This window comes from Acinonyx jubatus, chromosome C1 (genome assembly GCF_027475565.1).
Source record: "Acinonyx jubatus isolate Ajub_Pintada_27869175 chromosome C1, VMU_Ajub_asm_v1.0, whole genome shotgun sequence".
NCBI classification, from domain to species: Eukaryota; Metazoa; Chordata; class Mammalia; order Carnivora; family Felidae; genus Acinonyx; species Acinonyx jubatus.
In genome coordinates, this window is record NC_069381.1 from 20000644 (window position 1) to 20014739 (window position 14096).

A 14096-nucleotide genomic window follows, 5' to 3' on the forward strand; every position below is an offset into this window, starting at 1 on the left:
GCCCCGCCCACCTGCACGGGCTGAATTCCCTCCTTTGGTCCTTAAAGACCTTCTGTTTTCCGTGATTGGCCCGGGCCGGGGCAGGCCTAGACTTAAAGGGACTGCGCCCTCCAGGGGCAGGCGGGAGGGAAGTGACCTGTGGAGTTTGTAGCGGAGTTGGACCACTAAAAAATTCCAGGGTTCTTTTTGGCGCTGGAAGGAATTTAGAAGGCTCCTGGCCTGGTCCTGGTCATCTGCTATTTTCAGAAGCCCAGAGAGATTGCGCCACTTGTTCGACTCCACACAGCGCTCCTCCTGTTCTTCCAGAGTTGAAGAAAGGTAACGAACTCTGTGTATACTAAGGTAGATATTACTTAATGCACTCTTGATTGGCCCTTGCCAACCACAGCCTGGCTAGCGTTAACACTCCCATTGAAAGGAGGGGAAACCGGCTCAGAGAGGGGGCGTGACTCCCTCAAAGTTACACAGCAAATAAGTTGGAGCCCTGGAGCTGAACCGGGGCTGTAGAATCTGTGGCGCATGCTCTTTCCATTACACTTGTGCAGACCCAGGCAGGGCCTTTACGGGGCTAGAGGATGAACAGCAGCTGCAAATGGGGAGTTGGCTTTCCTGACCCAGGGTCTTGGGCTCCTCTGCACCGTCTTCTGGTAGGGGCTTCCTGAGCAGCTGGTGGAAGTCTTTCGTGCCAGCCTCTTCTCAGCCTTATCAGGTCCTGTGTGCCCCCAGGCAAGTCACTACCCTCTCTGAGCCCGTTTCTTTATCTGTCCCAGAGAAGATGTTAAATAAATATTTTTTAAATTTTGATTAATTTATGGTTGCCAAGACATTTTCGTATATTCTACTGAAATAATATATTTACATGCTTTTCTTTCCCACTTTACAGAGCCTAGAGGGATGAGGCTTATTCCTTTCTTTTCTTTTCTTTCTTTTTTTTTTTTTAGATTTTTTAAAAACATGTTTATTTATTTTTGAGAGAGAGAGCGAGCGAGCGGGGGTTCCAGGCTCTGAGCTGTCAGTACAGAGCCTGATGCGGGGCTCGAACTCATGGCCTGTGAGATCATGACCTGAGCCGAAGTCAGATGCTTAACCGACTGAGCCACCCAGGCACCCCCTCATTGTTATTTTTAAATTCATCTTTTCTTCTGATTTTAAAATATGTACCTGTGGCAAATTTCAGAAATTGAGTCTGCTTGATGTATCACTACAATATTTTCTCTTAGATTAAATATCACTCTCCTAACACTCTCCCATTCTGTAAGGCAGGCTGGGCAAGGAGTGATATTCCCAATGCACCGAAGGAGAAACCGAGACCTACAAATGATAAACTACATTCCAGGATCACCAGCTTGTCAGGAGCCTGACTCTCTGACGAGAGCAGTCACTTCCTCTTTCTGGAGGCCCCCACAAGCAAGATCCTACCCTTGCCCTTCTCTCCATTTTGTCTGGGATCAGGAGCTTCCTCTTTCCCCCAAGGAAGGGGACCTTGCTCCACTGCTAGGTCGTGTGACTATGGGTGAGTCCCTTGCACCGTTCTCAGTAAAGTTCCTGGCTATTTTGTTTTCCCTTCTTTTGGAAGAGAAGAAATAGATGAGAAACTTCCTTTGCTGAGCCCAGAGTCTCCAAACCCCTGATCTACCCCCTCCAATCCCCTGCAGAGGAAGGAAAAGAAAGGAAACTAACATCTACTTAGTACTTACTATGTATCAGGTCGCTTTACATACATGACCTCTAATTTCTAAAACTACGCCTCAAGATGTGGGATCATTATACTCAGTTTACAGATGAAGAAACCGGGGGTTTAGAGAGGTCAAGTGACATGGTCATACAACCACTAATTGGCAGGGTGGGACTTGAATCCAGGTCTCCTGACTCCAGAGCCCTATTTTTCAACTGCTCCTCATGGAAGGCTTGGCACAGATCACAGAGTCATACTTGGCACAGCCCTGGTACCACCCTCCAGATGTATCTATTCCTTCGTTCATTCATCCACCAACCAACACATATATACTAAGCACTTACTGTGTGCCAGGGGCTGGGCTAGGCCCGGAGATATGATAGGCAAGGTCCCTGCCCTAGAACTGGCATTCTAGTGTAGAAAGACAATGGCCAAGGAGACAAATAAATAAGACATTTAAGATAGTGCTAAGAAGATAAAACAGGGAACGGGAGAGAAAGCAGCCATGTGTATATGTGAGAGAGAGAGAGAGAGAGAACTGGAGAGATTGATGTCCATTGGGGGTGTGATCGCAGAAAGCCTCCCTAAGGAGGCTGCATTCCCATTACAGCTTCTGGATCCACTTCTGTCCCATCTCCCTGTGCTTGTCCCTGGACGGGCCGGGCAGCAGAGAGGGTACCAGACCATACATTCCTACAACTCTGAAGGCCCGAGCTGGGGGCAGGGGGCTGTGACAGTCATTTTGTTCATTCACTTCTCGCTTTATGTATGGTGAAACTGGTGTCTAGAGAGCCAGAGGGGTTTGCCCAGGGAGATTGGTTTGCGTTGGAACTGCACAGGGGTAGGGCCCCATGAGGGCAGCCGGGTATAGGGCCACCCCATGCTCTAGAATCAAGTTCTCTAAGAAAGCAAACTTAGAGATCTCCTTCCCTCTCTCTCCCTCCTGCTGTCTGGGCTAGGAAGAGCAATTAGCAAATGCTTGAGCTATGAATCACCCTTCTGTTGACACTTCTGTTTCAAAGCTAATCGGACCAATGTTTGCCCAATGACAGGACCTGAGCATCACTGCCCTGGGAGTGTGTGTGATTTGGGGATGTAGGAAGAGGAGAGAGAAGACGAGAGAGCAGGGGCATCTCAGGAGGGTTTTTCACCTTCACCACGGCCAACTTTTTATTGTCCCAGGGAATGGAGGGGAACAATGGCTGGGGTACCCTCTGAAGAGTCAAGTCCATCTGGCTTTCAAATATTATATATGAGCCTTTTCCGTCCAGTATATATTTCCCATCTTAATTTCTGATTCTGATTTTATTTTTAAATTTAAAAAATTTTTAATTTTTACTTTTTATTTAAGTTTTTTTTTTCTTTAATGTTTATTTTTGAGAGAGAGAGAGTGTGAGCAGGGGAAGGGCAGAGAGAGAGAGAGAGAGGGAGACACAGAATCCGAAGCAGGCTCCAGGCTCTGAGCTGACAGCACAGAGCCCGACACGGGGCTCGAATCCACGAACCGTGAGATCACGGCCTGAGGTGAAGTCGGACGCTCAACCGACTGAGCCATCCAGGTGCCCCCTGACCCTGATTTTAAAAGGAAATTTACTCTCTATGATAGTCGAGTTGTAGTGACATAGGTAAGTCACTTTCCCTTTCTGGGCCTCAGTTTCCTATTCTGTAAAATGGCGGTGAAATGGAGTCAGGCCTTTCCATTCACCTACGATTTGAGGTGATGGGAAGGAGAAGGGGTCCTGTGGAGAGTGTTGGCTTCCACATCGGCCCCTCCTCTGCCCTGGAACTCCAGACAAGAGCCTTCTGGGATCAGCCCACATTACTGAGCACCCTGTGCCTGGAACCACACTAGGCAATTTCCATACAGTTTCTTATTCCATTTTCAGAACATAATCTTTTGACAAAGGAGTGATCTCTCACTTTGCATGAGAGGGAACTGAGGCTCAGAGAAACAAATTAATTTGTGCAGGGCCCCATGGTTGGAAGGACAGGCTTCACACCCAGATCTGGCTGAACCCCACGCCCAGGCCCTACCCTGGGCCTGCCTCTGAGGATGATTTGGTTTGTTCGATTACGCAGGGACAATCCTTGCCTCTGGAGAATCCCCTCCCCTCCTCTGTGGTTCTTGCCATCCATCCTGCCTCAGCCCCTCATGGCCAAAGTACTTTCCTGGACCTTGTCAGTACCTTGCCTTGGGTCCTGACTCACCAGGCCCTTCAGTCCACTGATCCTCCCACTTTTCCCCCACTGTTTCTAGCCTCCTTAACCAGCTTTGATTCCACAGACCATCATTATAATTACTTCCTTGCACACACCCTCACCCACCTTGCTCCCCTCTTGTTAAACTGCGCTCACCTGGCAAAACCACACCCTGGTTAATTCAGCTGTGCGTTTGTACCCCGCAGTTGACTGAAGCTGGAGAAAGACAGTCCTGCCGACAGGTCTCACTTGAGCGTCAGGGGGCCTCTCCAGGGGGCCCTGCGCACTGTGTGGCTGTCCTACCCGTAGTGTAGAGCCCGGTGCTGTCACTCCCCTGCGGTCCTAGACACAATTCCTTAACTCTCTTCCTCCCCCCAGTCCTGGACAGCTCCTCCCCCGCCCCCTCTTGGCGGAAGACCTCGCTTCCTACATCACTGAGAAAATAGAAGCAATCAAAGGAGAATTTCTGCAGACTCTCAACACCTACCCAATCACTGGGTCTATGCCTCATTTCTAGCCTCCCTCCTGCTGCTTCGGATGAACCCCGCTTGCTCCTCTCTGCGGCAACCTCTCCACTTATACACCAGGACCCCTGCCTCTCACCTGCTCAAGGACTTCACTCTGGCCATTTCCCCTTCTCCACTGCATCGTTCCAATTAATGTTAGAACATAATTTCTTGTATCTAAAAAAAAACCCAACAAAATTAAAACACACCTCTCTTGATCTCACATCTCCCTTCCATTTCTCTATATAGCAAACTCTTTGAAAATGTCTGTACTCACTGTCTTCAGTTATTCTGCTCTTTCTTGAACACACTTCAGTCAGGCTTTGTCCCCACCACGGCACCGAAACTGTTTTGTCAAGGTCACCTGTGACCTTCACATTGCTGAGTCCAATCATCAATTGCTTTAAGTAATAGCTTTATTGAGGTATAATTTGCATAGCATACACTTCACCCACATAAAGCATACAATGTAGTGGTTTTTTGTACATTCAGAGTTGTTCAACCAGTACCATGATCAATTTTAGAACTTTTTTTATTACTCCAGAAAGAAACCCTGTACCCTCTAGTGGTCACCCCCCATTTCCCTCGGACCCCCTCAGCTCACAGCCATAGGCAACCACCGACTGGCTTTGTGTCCCTGTATACATTGGCCCTTTCTGGACATTCAGATAAATGGTGGTCTTTTGTGACTGGTTTCTTTTACTTAGCATAATGTTTTCAAGGTTCATCTATATTGTAGCATTAGTATTTCACTTTTTCTTTATTACCAAATGATATTCTGTGGATAGATGGATATTCCACATTTTATTTATCAGTCCATCAGTCGATAGATGTTTGGGTTGTTTCCCAAACTTTTTGGCTGTTATGAATAGTCATGTGCAAGTTCTTTAAAAATATTTTTAGGGGCACCTGGGTGGCTCAGTCAGTTAAGCATCCAACTCTTGATCTCAGCTCAGGTCTTGATCGCAGGGTTCTGAATTCAAGCCCCTTGTTGGGCTCCAAGCCCAGCGTGGAGCCTATTTTAAAAAAAAAATTTTTTTTTAGAGCAGTTTTCAATTCATAACAACATTGAGAGGAAGGTACAGAGAGTTCCCATATGCTCTCTGCCCCCACACACGCATAATCTCCCCCGTGATAAACACCCCCACCATAGCAGTACATTTGTGACAGTTGATGAGCTTATGTTGACATGTCACAATCATCCCAAGTCTATAGTTAGAGCTCATTCTTGGTGTCGTCAAGGTTTTGTGTGGACATATGTTTTCATTCCTCTTGGGTATATTCCTGAGAGTGGAAATGCTGGTCATAAGGGAAGTTGATGTTTAACCATGTGAGGAGATGCTAGACTGTTTCCCACAGTGGCTGTACCATTTTACATTCTCACCAGCAGCGTACGAAGGTTCCAATTTCTCCCCATCGTCGCCAACACTTGTTTCGTTTGTTTACTATCTCCATCTTAGTGGGTATGAGGTGGTGTTGGAATGGTCTTGACTTTCATTTCTCTGATCGCTAATGGTGCTGAACATCTTTCCGTGTGTTTATTGGCTGTCTGTGTCTTCGGAGAAACGTCTCTCAAGTCCTCTGCCCATTTTGTAATTGTATTACTTTTAACATTGTTGACTCTTAAGGGTTCTTGATATCTAAAGATGTAAGTCCTCTAGATATAAAGTTCTCTAGATATAAGTCCCTTAGCATATATGTGATTTGAAAAATTCCTCCCATTCTAATTGTTAATTCTTAATCCTCGTATTTTACTAGACCTGCAAATTACTTGTGGCTGATCACTCCTTCCTTCTTGAAATACTTGCTTCACTTGGTATCTAAGACAGTCTACCGCCCTGACGTTTTTATTTCATTGACTGGTGGTTTGTTGTCTCCTCGTTCCCTCAACCTCTAAGCAGTGACATGCCCAGGACTCACTCCCTAGTCCTCGCGTCTTCTCTGTCTGTACTCACTCCCTTGGTGATTTCAGTCAGTTTCAAGCTTTAAAGGCTATCCACGTGCTGGCAAACCCCAGCTTTACGTATTCCAGGCCCGAGCTCGCTTCCGAATTCCAGGCTTATGCAATTATTTTTCTAGTGTTTATTTATTTTGAGAAAGAGTGCATGAGCAGGTGAGGCACAGAAAGGGAGGGAGGGAGAGAATCCCAAGCAGGCTTCGTACTGTCAGTGAGGAGCCTGACTCCGGGCTCCATGTCACGAACCATGACCTCACGACCTGAGCTGAAATCAAGAGTCGGATGCTTAACTGAGCCAACCTTAAACGTACTTGAACGCTTATATCGGTCTACAGTTGGGCAAAAGCATCTCACGCAAAGCCTATTTTGTAATAAAGTGCTGAATATCTCCTGCAACGTTTTGAATGCTGTACTGGAAGTGACAGACGGAATGGTTGTACGGGTGCGAGATGGTTGTCAATGTATCAGTTATTTACCCTTGTGATCGCTGGCTGACTGGGAGCCACCAATGCCACTGCCCAGCGTCACGAGAGGATCCAGGATCTAACCCCATATCTCGAACCTGGGGAGAGATCCAAAATCAAAATCTGAAGTATCGTTTCTACAGAATGCATATCGCTTCCATACCGTTGTAAAGTCAAAAGATTGTAAGGTGACCCGTCGTTAAGTTGGGAACCGTCTGTTCTTGTATGTTTGTTGTCTTCTCAAACTTCACACGTCCAGAGTGGAATTCTCGAACTGAAATGCTCCTCCCGTAGCACATGGCAACTTCTAGTTCTTGGGCTGAAAATCTGAAGCGATTTTTTTACTCCCTTTTCTCTCATGTGCCACATCAAGTGTCAGCAAGTCCTGTTGGCTTTGCCTTCTGAATACAAAGTCTGACCCCATCCCACCCCCAACCGCCACTTACTGCCACCTCGTGACCATCGCCCTTCTCCTGGATTATTGGAGTCTCCCTGCTGGCCCCCTGCTTTTGTACTTGTCTCTTACAGTCTATTTTCAATCCAGCAGCCTGGCTGATCCTTTTAAAACATAAGCCAGGTCACGCCATTGCAATACCTCCATCTCACTTGGAAGAAAGCCAAAGTCCTTCGAATCACAAGGCTCTACAGGATACCCACCGCCTCGTCTCTTCCTCTCCTCTCCCTCCTCTGTTGTAGGTGCACTGGCCTCCTGGATGCTCCTGTCCCACCCCAGGGCCTTTGCGATTGCTCTATCATCTGCCCAACTCACTCTTTTTATTTTTTTATTTTTTTACATGTATTTACTTTTGAGAGACACAGTGAGACAGAGTGCAAGCGGAGGAGGGGCAGACAGAGAAGGAGACACAGAATCTGAAGCAGGCTCCAGGCTCTGAGCAAGCATTCAGGACAGAGCCCGATGTGGGGCCCGAACCCACGAACTGCGAGATCATGACCTGAGCCGAAGTTGGACGCTCAACCGACTGAGCCACCCAGGCACCCCTGCCCAACTCATTCTTGAGAGCCACCTGGCTTCTCCCTCATTCCTCCAGGTTCTTTTCTCACCGAGGCCTTGCTCACTAACCAATGAGCATGGCAATCTCCCACCCCAGAGACCTCTTCTCTTCTCTTTATGGTTCCCATAGCACCCAACGCCATCTACACATCATGTTGTGTGTGTGTGGGGAGGGGGGGTAGGTGGGTGGCTATGTGTGTGCGCATGTGTTTGTTTGTTTGTTTGTTTGTTTTCCTTTTCCCTGTTGGAACAGAAGCTCCAGGAGGGCAGAGATTTTGCCTGGTTTTGTTTTCTGTGTACCCCAGCTCCTGGAACCGTGTTGCCGGTTATTCAGCGCTCAATAAATATTCATGGAATAAGTGAAGGGATGCTTTGAAGAAAGGAGGAAGGAGCACTCTTCTAGAAGCGGATCTTGCAGGGAGTGGTGCAGTGTGGCCACAGCCAGATCCCTGAGGCGAGACTTTAAATTTAGTCCTCCCTAAGGTCACTGAAAATTGGTTCCTGCTTCCCAGCTGAGGAAGCCTGCGGTAGTGGGAGCCCAAAGCTTGAGTTCCTATTCCATCTGGGCCTCTTTTTGGCTCTGCGCTCTGGATGCACATCACTCCCCTTCTCTGAGCCTCAGTTTCCTCATCTGTTTATTGGGGGCATTATCACCTACCTCTCAGGGCTGGCATAAAAGACCCCATGTGCGAGTGATGCCTGTGTACTCGGCATTCAACGAATGTTTGCTCCTTCCAGGAACAGTGCTAATTTGCTAAAGGGAGCAAGGTTCAGACAGGTGTTTTTGGGGGGAGATCAAGGAGGAAGGAAGAAGAGTAAGGCCATAGATGAAGACGAGGCTCGAGGGAAGAACAGGAGGGCTGGGGGCTGGAAGGGCAGGAAGATGCACCAGAAGGCTGAGCTGTGAACAGGGCACTCTGGGACCTCACCTGCCTCAGATTTGAGGCTGCTCACAAAGCTCCTCCCTGTCCCCAAGCTTGGTGGAGCCTGTTAGAAGTGGTGATGACTGATGATTAATTATGCCCATTCCATGAGTGAGGAAACTGAGGCTCAGGAAAGTGGTGGGTGATATGAGTCTGCTAGAGTAGTCTACCCCTGCTAGAGTAGAAGCTTCTCAGGTTCAAGGGCTGCTCACCCCCATTTCTGTCTCCTCAGGGCTGAGGTTGCTGACTGAAAACAGGAGCGGGTTCTCAGTGGGTTTCCAGCCCCAGCAGACCCCACGCTCCATTTTTTTAAAAACATGTTTAACGTTTCTTTATTTTTGAGAGAGAGAGAGAGAGAGCGAGCAGGGGAGGGCAGGGAGAGACAGAGACACAGAATCCAAAGTAGGCTCCAGGCTCTAAGTTGCCAGCACAGAGCCTGACGTGGGGCTCAAACTCACGAACCATGAGATCATGACCTAAGCCGAAGCCGGATGCTTAACTGACTGAGCCACCCAGGCACTCCCCTCCCCCACGCTCCATTTTATAACAAATATTCTGCAATACCTCTTTCCTGTGATGGAATACAATTCATAGGTACTATAATCCTACTTATACATTCCTAATTTGGGGGGAAAAAAGATAATATCCTATCTGAAACTTAAAGAAGAAATAAAAGGAAGGTAATCTATGTCTTTTGTTCATGATTTAATTTTTGAAATTGAGATATAATTGATATAACATTATACGTTTCAGGTGTACAACATAATGATTAGATATTTGTTTATACTGTGAAGTGATCACGGCAAGAAGTTAACATCTGTCACCATACAAAGTTACAATTTGTTTTTTTGTGGTGAGAACTTTTAAGATCTACTCTGTCAGCACCTCTTAAATATACAATCGGTGTTATTAATTGTAGTCACCATGCTGTACATTACATCCCTGTGACTTACTCATTTTATAACTGGAAGTTCGTAGGCGCCTTTTCTTTAACCTGTACGCACGCAGGAGGACTCTTGTTAGAACAGGACTTCTCAAATTGTGATGTGCCTAGGAGTCACCTGGGGCTCTTGTTAAAATGCAGATTCTGAATCAGCAGGTCCGGGGTAGGACCTGGGAGTCTACACCTCTAACCAGCTCCCAGGTGCTGGCCGGCCGCTGTTGCAGGCAGCAGAAGGTCGCGTCCAGCTCCCAGGGCCCACGCAGCTGCCCTCCCTGCCCGCCTCGGCCCAGAGCTGCCCGGTCCCCAGGCCCGAGCAAGGGGCAGCCCTGTCCAGGCCCGCCCCGACCGCTGCCCAGCCTCATTCCTGGCAGCCGCGTGGCTGGGCGCCGCTGCCGAGACAGCAGTTCCCACGGGAGGAGCCCGCCCTGGGGGAATGGACCGTGGGGGAGGGAGGGAGGCCCGGGGAATTGAAGTCCAAGGAGGCGGGGCTTCCGGGTCTCCAGTCCTGCCAGCCTCACCCTCTTCCCTGCCAATGGCTTGGGTCTCAAACTCCCAGGGCAGTGATCACTTGCCCAGCCTGCCCTCCCCTCCCCTCCCTTCCCCTCCCCTTTTCTTCTCCTCTTATTCCCTTTGCCCTCAGTTTGGGCTAGGCCCCTGTGGTGGGAAGCCCAGAAGAATTCAGCTGTTTTCTACCCTGAAGAAACTCCATGTAGGGGCTAGCAGACCGGCAGGCAGACGCCTTTCATGTTTAAGGGGTTTTCTGTCAAAGGGGAGGTGTGGGGGGAAAGTCACTTTTGAGCCTTTCTGGGTGCCAGTCAGGGAAGGCTTTCTGGAGGAGGTGAGAGCCCATCAGAGCGTGAAGCCTGTGGAGGGATGCCTTGGACAGCCCCTCTCTCCCAGAGTCCCGGCCTGGCCAGGGTCTGCTGACTTGGGGCAGCTGCAGGGGCATTGGTGCTGTCAGGATTCCAGGGGGACACTGTTTTTAGAGGCCAGAGTTAGAGCAAAGAGTCTCATACGAAGGAGAGGGCTGGGTCTGAGGTCCAGCTTTGCCACTAACATGCTGTGTGCCTCCTGGGGCAAGCCCCTTTCCTATCTGGGCCACTATAAGGAGATGGGATCTGAGGATCCCCAAGGCTGGTCCAGCTCTAAAGCCTGCAATCTTTGGGGTCCAGTGAGGAAGATTTGTCCCGTCCTGAGGTAGGGAGGCCAGGTAGCAGGCTTATGCTGGGCTCAAGCTGGTTCTTGGCAGGGCTGGGGTCGAGGGTCCTGGAGAGACTTTGAGATCTCCCACTTGAGAGCTAGGCCAGATTGGTCCACTTTCTGGGCTCTGCTGGAAGGCAAAACATCAACCCATACCGACACCAATAATAACTGTCCCTCCCTCCCAGGAGTACTGTACCCTGCAGCTTACAAAGCACTTTTCTTGCCACTACCTCATTTGATCCTCACAAACTTGGTGTTATTGCCATTTGACAGATGAGAAAACAGATGGCCAGAGAAGCTAAGTCACTAGTACAGGGTACCAGAACTAAGAGGATATGCCAGTGCTTGGACCCAGTAGCCCATACATGTTTTAGGAAAAGTTTCTTGGGTCTCGTGGGTCCCCTGGATCTGAATTACCCAGAAAAGACAGCCCTTCCGATGCTTGAATACGGGGCCCTGAATTTCCATCAGGTTTCCTAACTTTGGATATTAGAGCAGGAGGGCTAAATCTCCCACTGTACAGATGGGAAAACTGAGGTGTGGAGAAGAGAAGAGTCTTGCCCAAGCCCATAAGCCAGATAAGATCCTGGCCTCCATCCCCTAGGCTCTCAGATGAAGTTCCTGGGACTTTCACAGCTCTCTCTCCTCCTGGCAACAGGGAGGCCTGTGTTTGGGGACAGTGGGAGGAACAGTTTAGGGCAAGAATCCTCCAAATCGAAGAGGGAGCCTGGCAGAGGTGGGGAGGGGTTAGCCTTAGAAAATGCACTTTGCCTTTAGGCCTTATTTCCTAAGACAGAGATGTGTCACTAAAGCAAGGAGGAGCTGGTGGTGACTTTTAATTTTGTTTTGTTTTCCACCATTTGCTTTTCCAGGCAGGAGGACTGCAGAGGTGCTGAGCCAATCCCTCCCCAGGCCTGCTCCGCTTGGGGCGCAGGGGCCTGTGAGTCTAGGGCTGAGCCAGGGCCTGTGTGCAGATGGAGGTGAGAGTGTTTTCTGTGGCCTGTCGGAGCCCAACCCAGAACCAGGGTGGGGCTCTGTCTGGGCCTGGGTGGAGATCTTTTGTCACCGGGCTCAGGCCCAGTTTGTGACCAGGGTCAGGGCTCATCCTGAGATCAGGGAACGGGGAGAAGCAGCCCTTCCAGGACAGACCCAGCCCAGGATTCCAACTCCAGGATGGTGAGTCAGGCGGCCTGGCTGGGAGCCCACTCCTGGGCTCCTGGGCTGGAGCAGAGGCTCCAGTGAAGGTGATGTCCCTGAGCTAATACGCAGGGTCCCAGTTCACTATCAGATGTATCTTGGGGGCAGATGACCTCCTGTCTCCACCCACATCCCCCCCCCCCCCCACCAGACGGCCTACCCTCCAGACTCTGTGGACGTGGTTGGCTGCCTCCTGCTGATCCTGCTCCAGGCTCTGGAGTTTACAGGGGCAAGTGGTGGCGTCGGGGTCTCTCCCTGTCTTCAGGGCTCTGTCCAGAGGTATGTTGGTGAACTGGGTAGCTGGGAAAAATTGCAAAAACTCCCCCACTGTGCTTGATTTCAGCCTCCCCCTGCTGTTACTGCATGCAGAATTGGGAGGAGATTCACAGACTCAGCTCTCACAAGCCAGGGGGAGCCAGCTCCAGCACGCCACTGGCTCTGTCCCAGGACTGTGTCTTCCCCAGGTCCCCCGCAGCTAGCTTACAGGGTCCGGTTCACTCCCAGGAGCAGGGTTTCCTATCCTGTCCTTGTGCCTATTGTGAGGGTGACGGTGGTTATGATGGTGGCTGTAGGTGACATCTGATTGTGACGGTTGAGGCTTCAGTTGCTACTATTGGTCTCTTCTCGGTGGCAGGGGAGGGGCCAGTCAAGGAAGTGCCTCCGTCTCCCTAGGGAAGCTCTAGGTGTTGGTGAGCACGAGGGCTGGTTAGAGCCTGGCTTCCTTAGGGCTAGATCATGGCTCCATCCTGGACCCTGGAAGCCTGACATGGCCTAATGGACACATGTCCTGCCATCATCCCCCACCCCTCGTGCCGCGATGACCAAGCCTCATGTCATTGAGGAAACAGGAGCCCAGCATGGGGGAAGCCCTCACCTTACTTCTACCGTACACCTACCTGGACTGTGCCCATCTCCTCTTTCTTCCTGACTCATCCTTGAGGACAAGTCCCTCCTCATATGAAAACAAACAACCCACCAACTCAAAAAAAAAAAAAAAAAAACAAAAAACCAGCCCCCAGTGGCTTCCCATTGGCTGGAATGAAAGGCCAGTTCTTTATCTGACTTTTACCTCACTTCTGCCTCCCACTCAGCTTCTCATTTACTCCAGCTACACGGCCACCCGTTCTGTTCTGGAAGCCTGCTCCTGCCCCTATGTCTTGAGCCCACAACTGCACCCCGTCTCTGCACATCTGGCTGCTCATCCTTCCAGCCTCAGCTCGAAGAGGCCTCCCCTGACCTCTCCCTCTGAAGGGCTCCCCAGCTCCTCTCTCTGTTTCGGCCCTCTCACATTTCAGGCCCTGCAGTTGCCTCATCTATGGATGTGTTACCGGTTTGACTCTCTTCCCCGCTAGATTGTAAGCCCCATGGGCCAGGGACCTCATCCTCTGCTACATTGGTACCTGGTTGGTGCCGAATAAATGGATATGGAATCAATGAATAGATGTCCATGTTCCTTTCCCTTTCATTCTCCCTAGGCCATTGATATAACATCCTGTTTGAATGTCTAGGCCTGCCTTCTGCTCTGCGCTGGGCTGTAAAGGGAAGGGGCAAAGTGTTCCATCTGCATTTGACCAGAGTGTACAAGATGGGCCAGTGTCCCATAGGGGGAACCTGTGGTGGTGGCAGTAGAAGTTGGTGGGTGATCGCAGGGGCTTTGGGTCTGGTCAGGTTTGAAAGGTCCAGTCGCCTCCCTCTTTATTCCCGCCTAGGCACTAGGCTTCCTTTGAGTGGCCTTTCTTTGTTTTTTTTGGCCTCCCTGCCTCCAAACCCTCCTGCCATTCGGGGGAAGACCCCACTGTGGGAGGCCCCATCACCCACTACTGAAGCTGAAGGGGACTGCTGACCCCTCCTCGCACCCCTGGCAGGTAGGACGGGGACACACAACCTGGGCTCAGCCATGTGGATGCTCCAGCCCAGGACTTTGAATGTCAAGTGAGGGATGCAAAGACAGGAGGGCTTGGAACTCGCTCAGAAAGGTGGTAGCAGTGTGGTGGTCAGTGTGGTGTCTGATGGTGAC

At 50.0% G+C, this 14096-nt stretch overlaps 1 long non-coding RNA gene across 1 annotated transcript; it reads left to right on the forward strand.

Annotated features, from left to right (window-relative positions):
• The first annotated feature begins 32 nt into the window (after positions 1–32).
• On the forward strand, positions 33–13251 carry LOC106977550 (uncharacterized). The gene is made up of 3 exons (XR_008293327.1): positions 33–318; positions 11755–11862; positions 13171–13251. It is a non-coding gene; the product is annotated as an uncharacterized LOC106977550 (long non-coding RNA).
• The last annotated feature ends 845 nt before the right edge of the window (positions 13252–14096 follow it).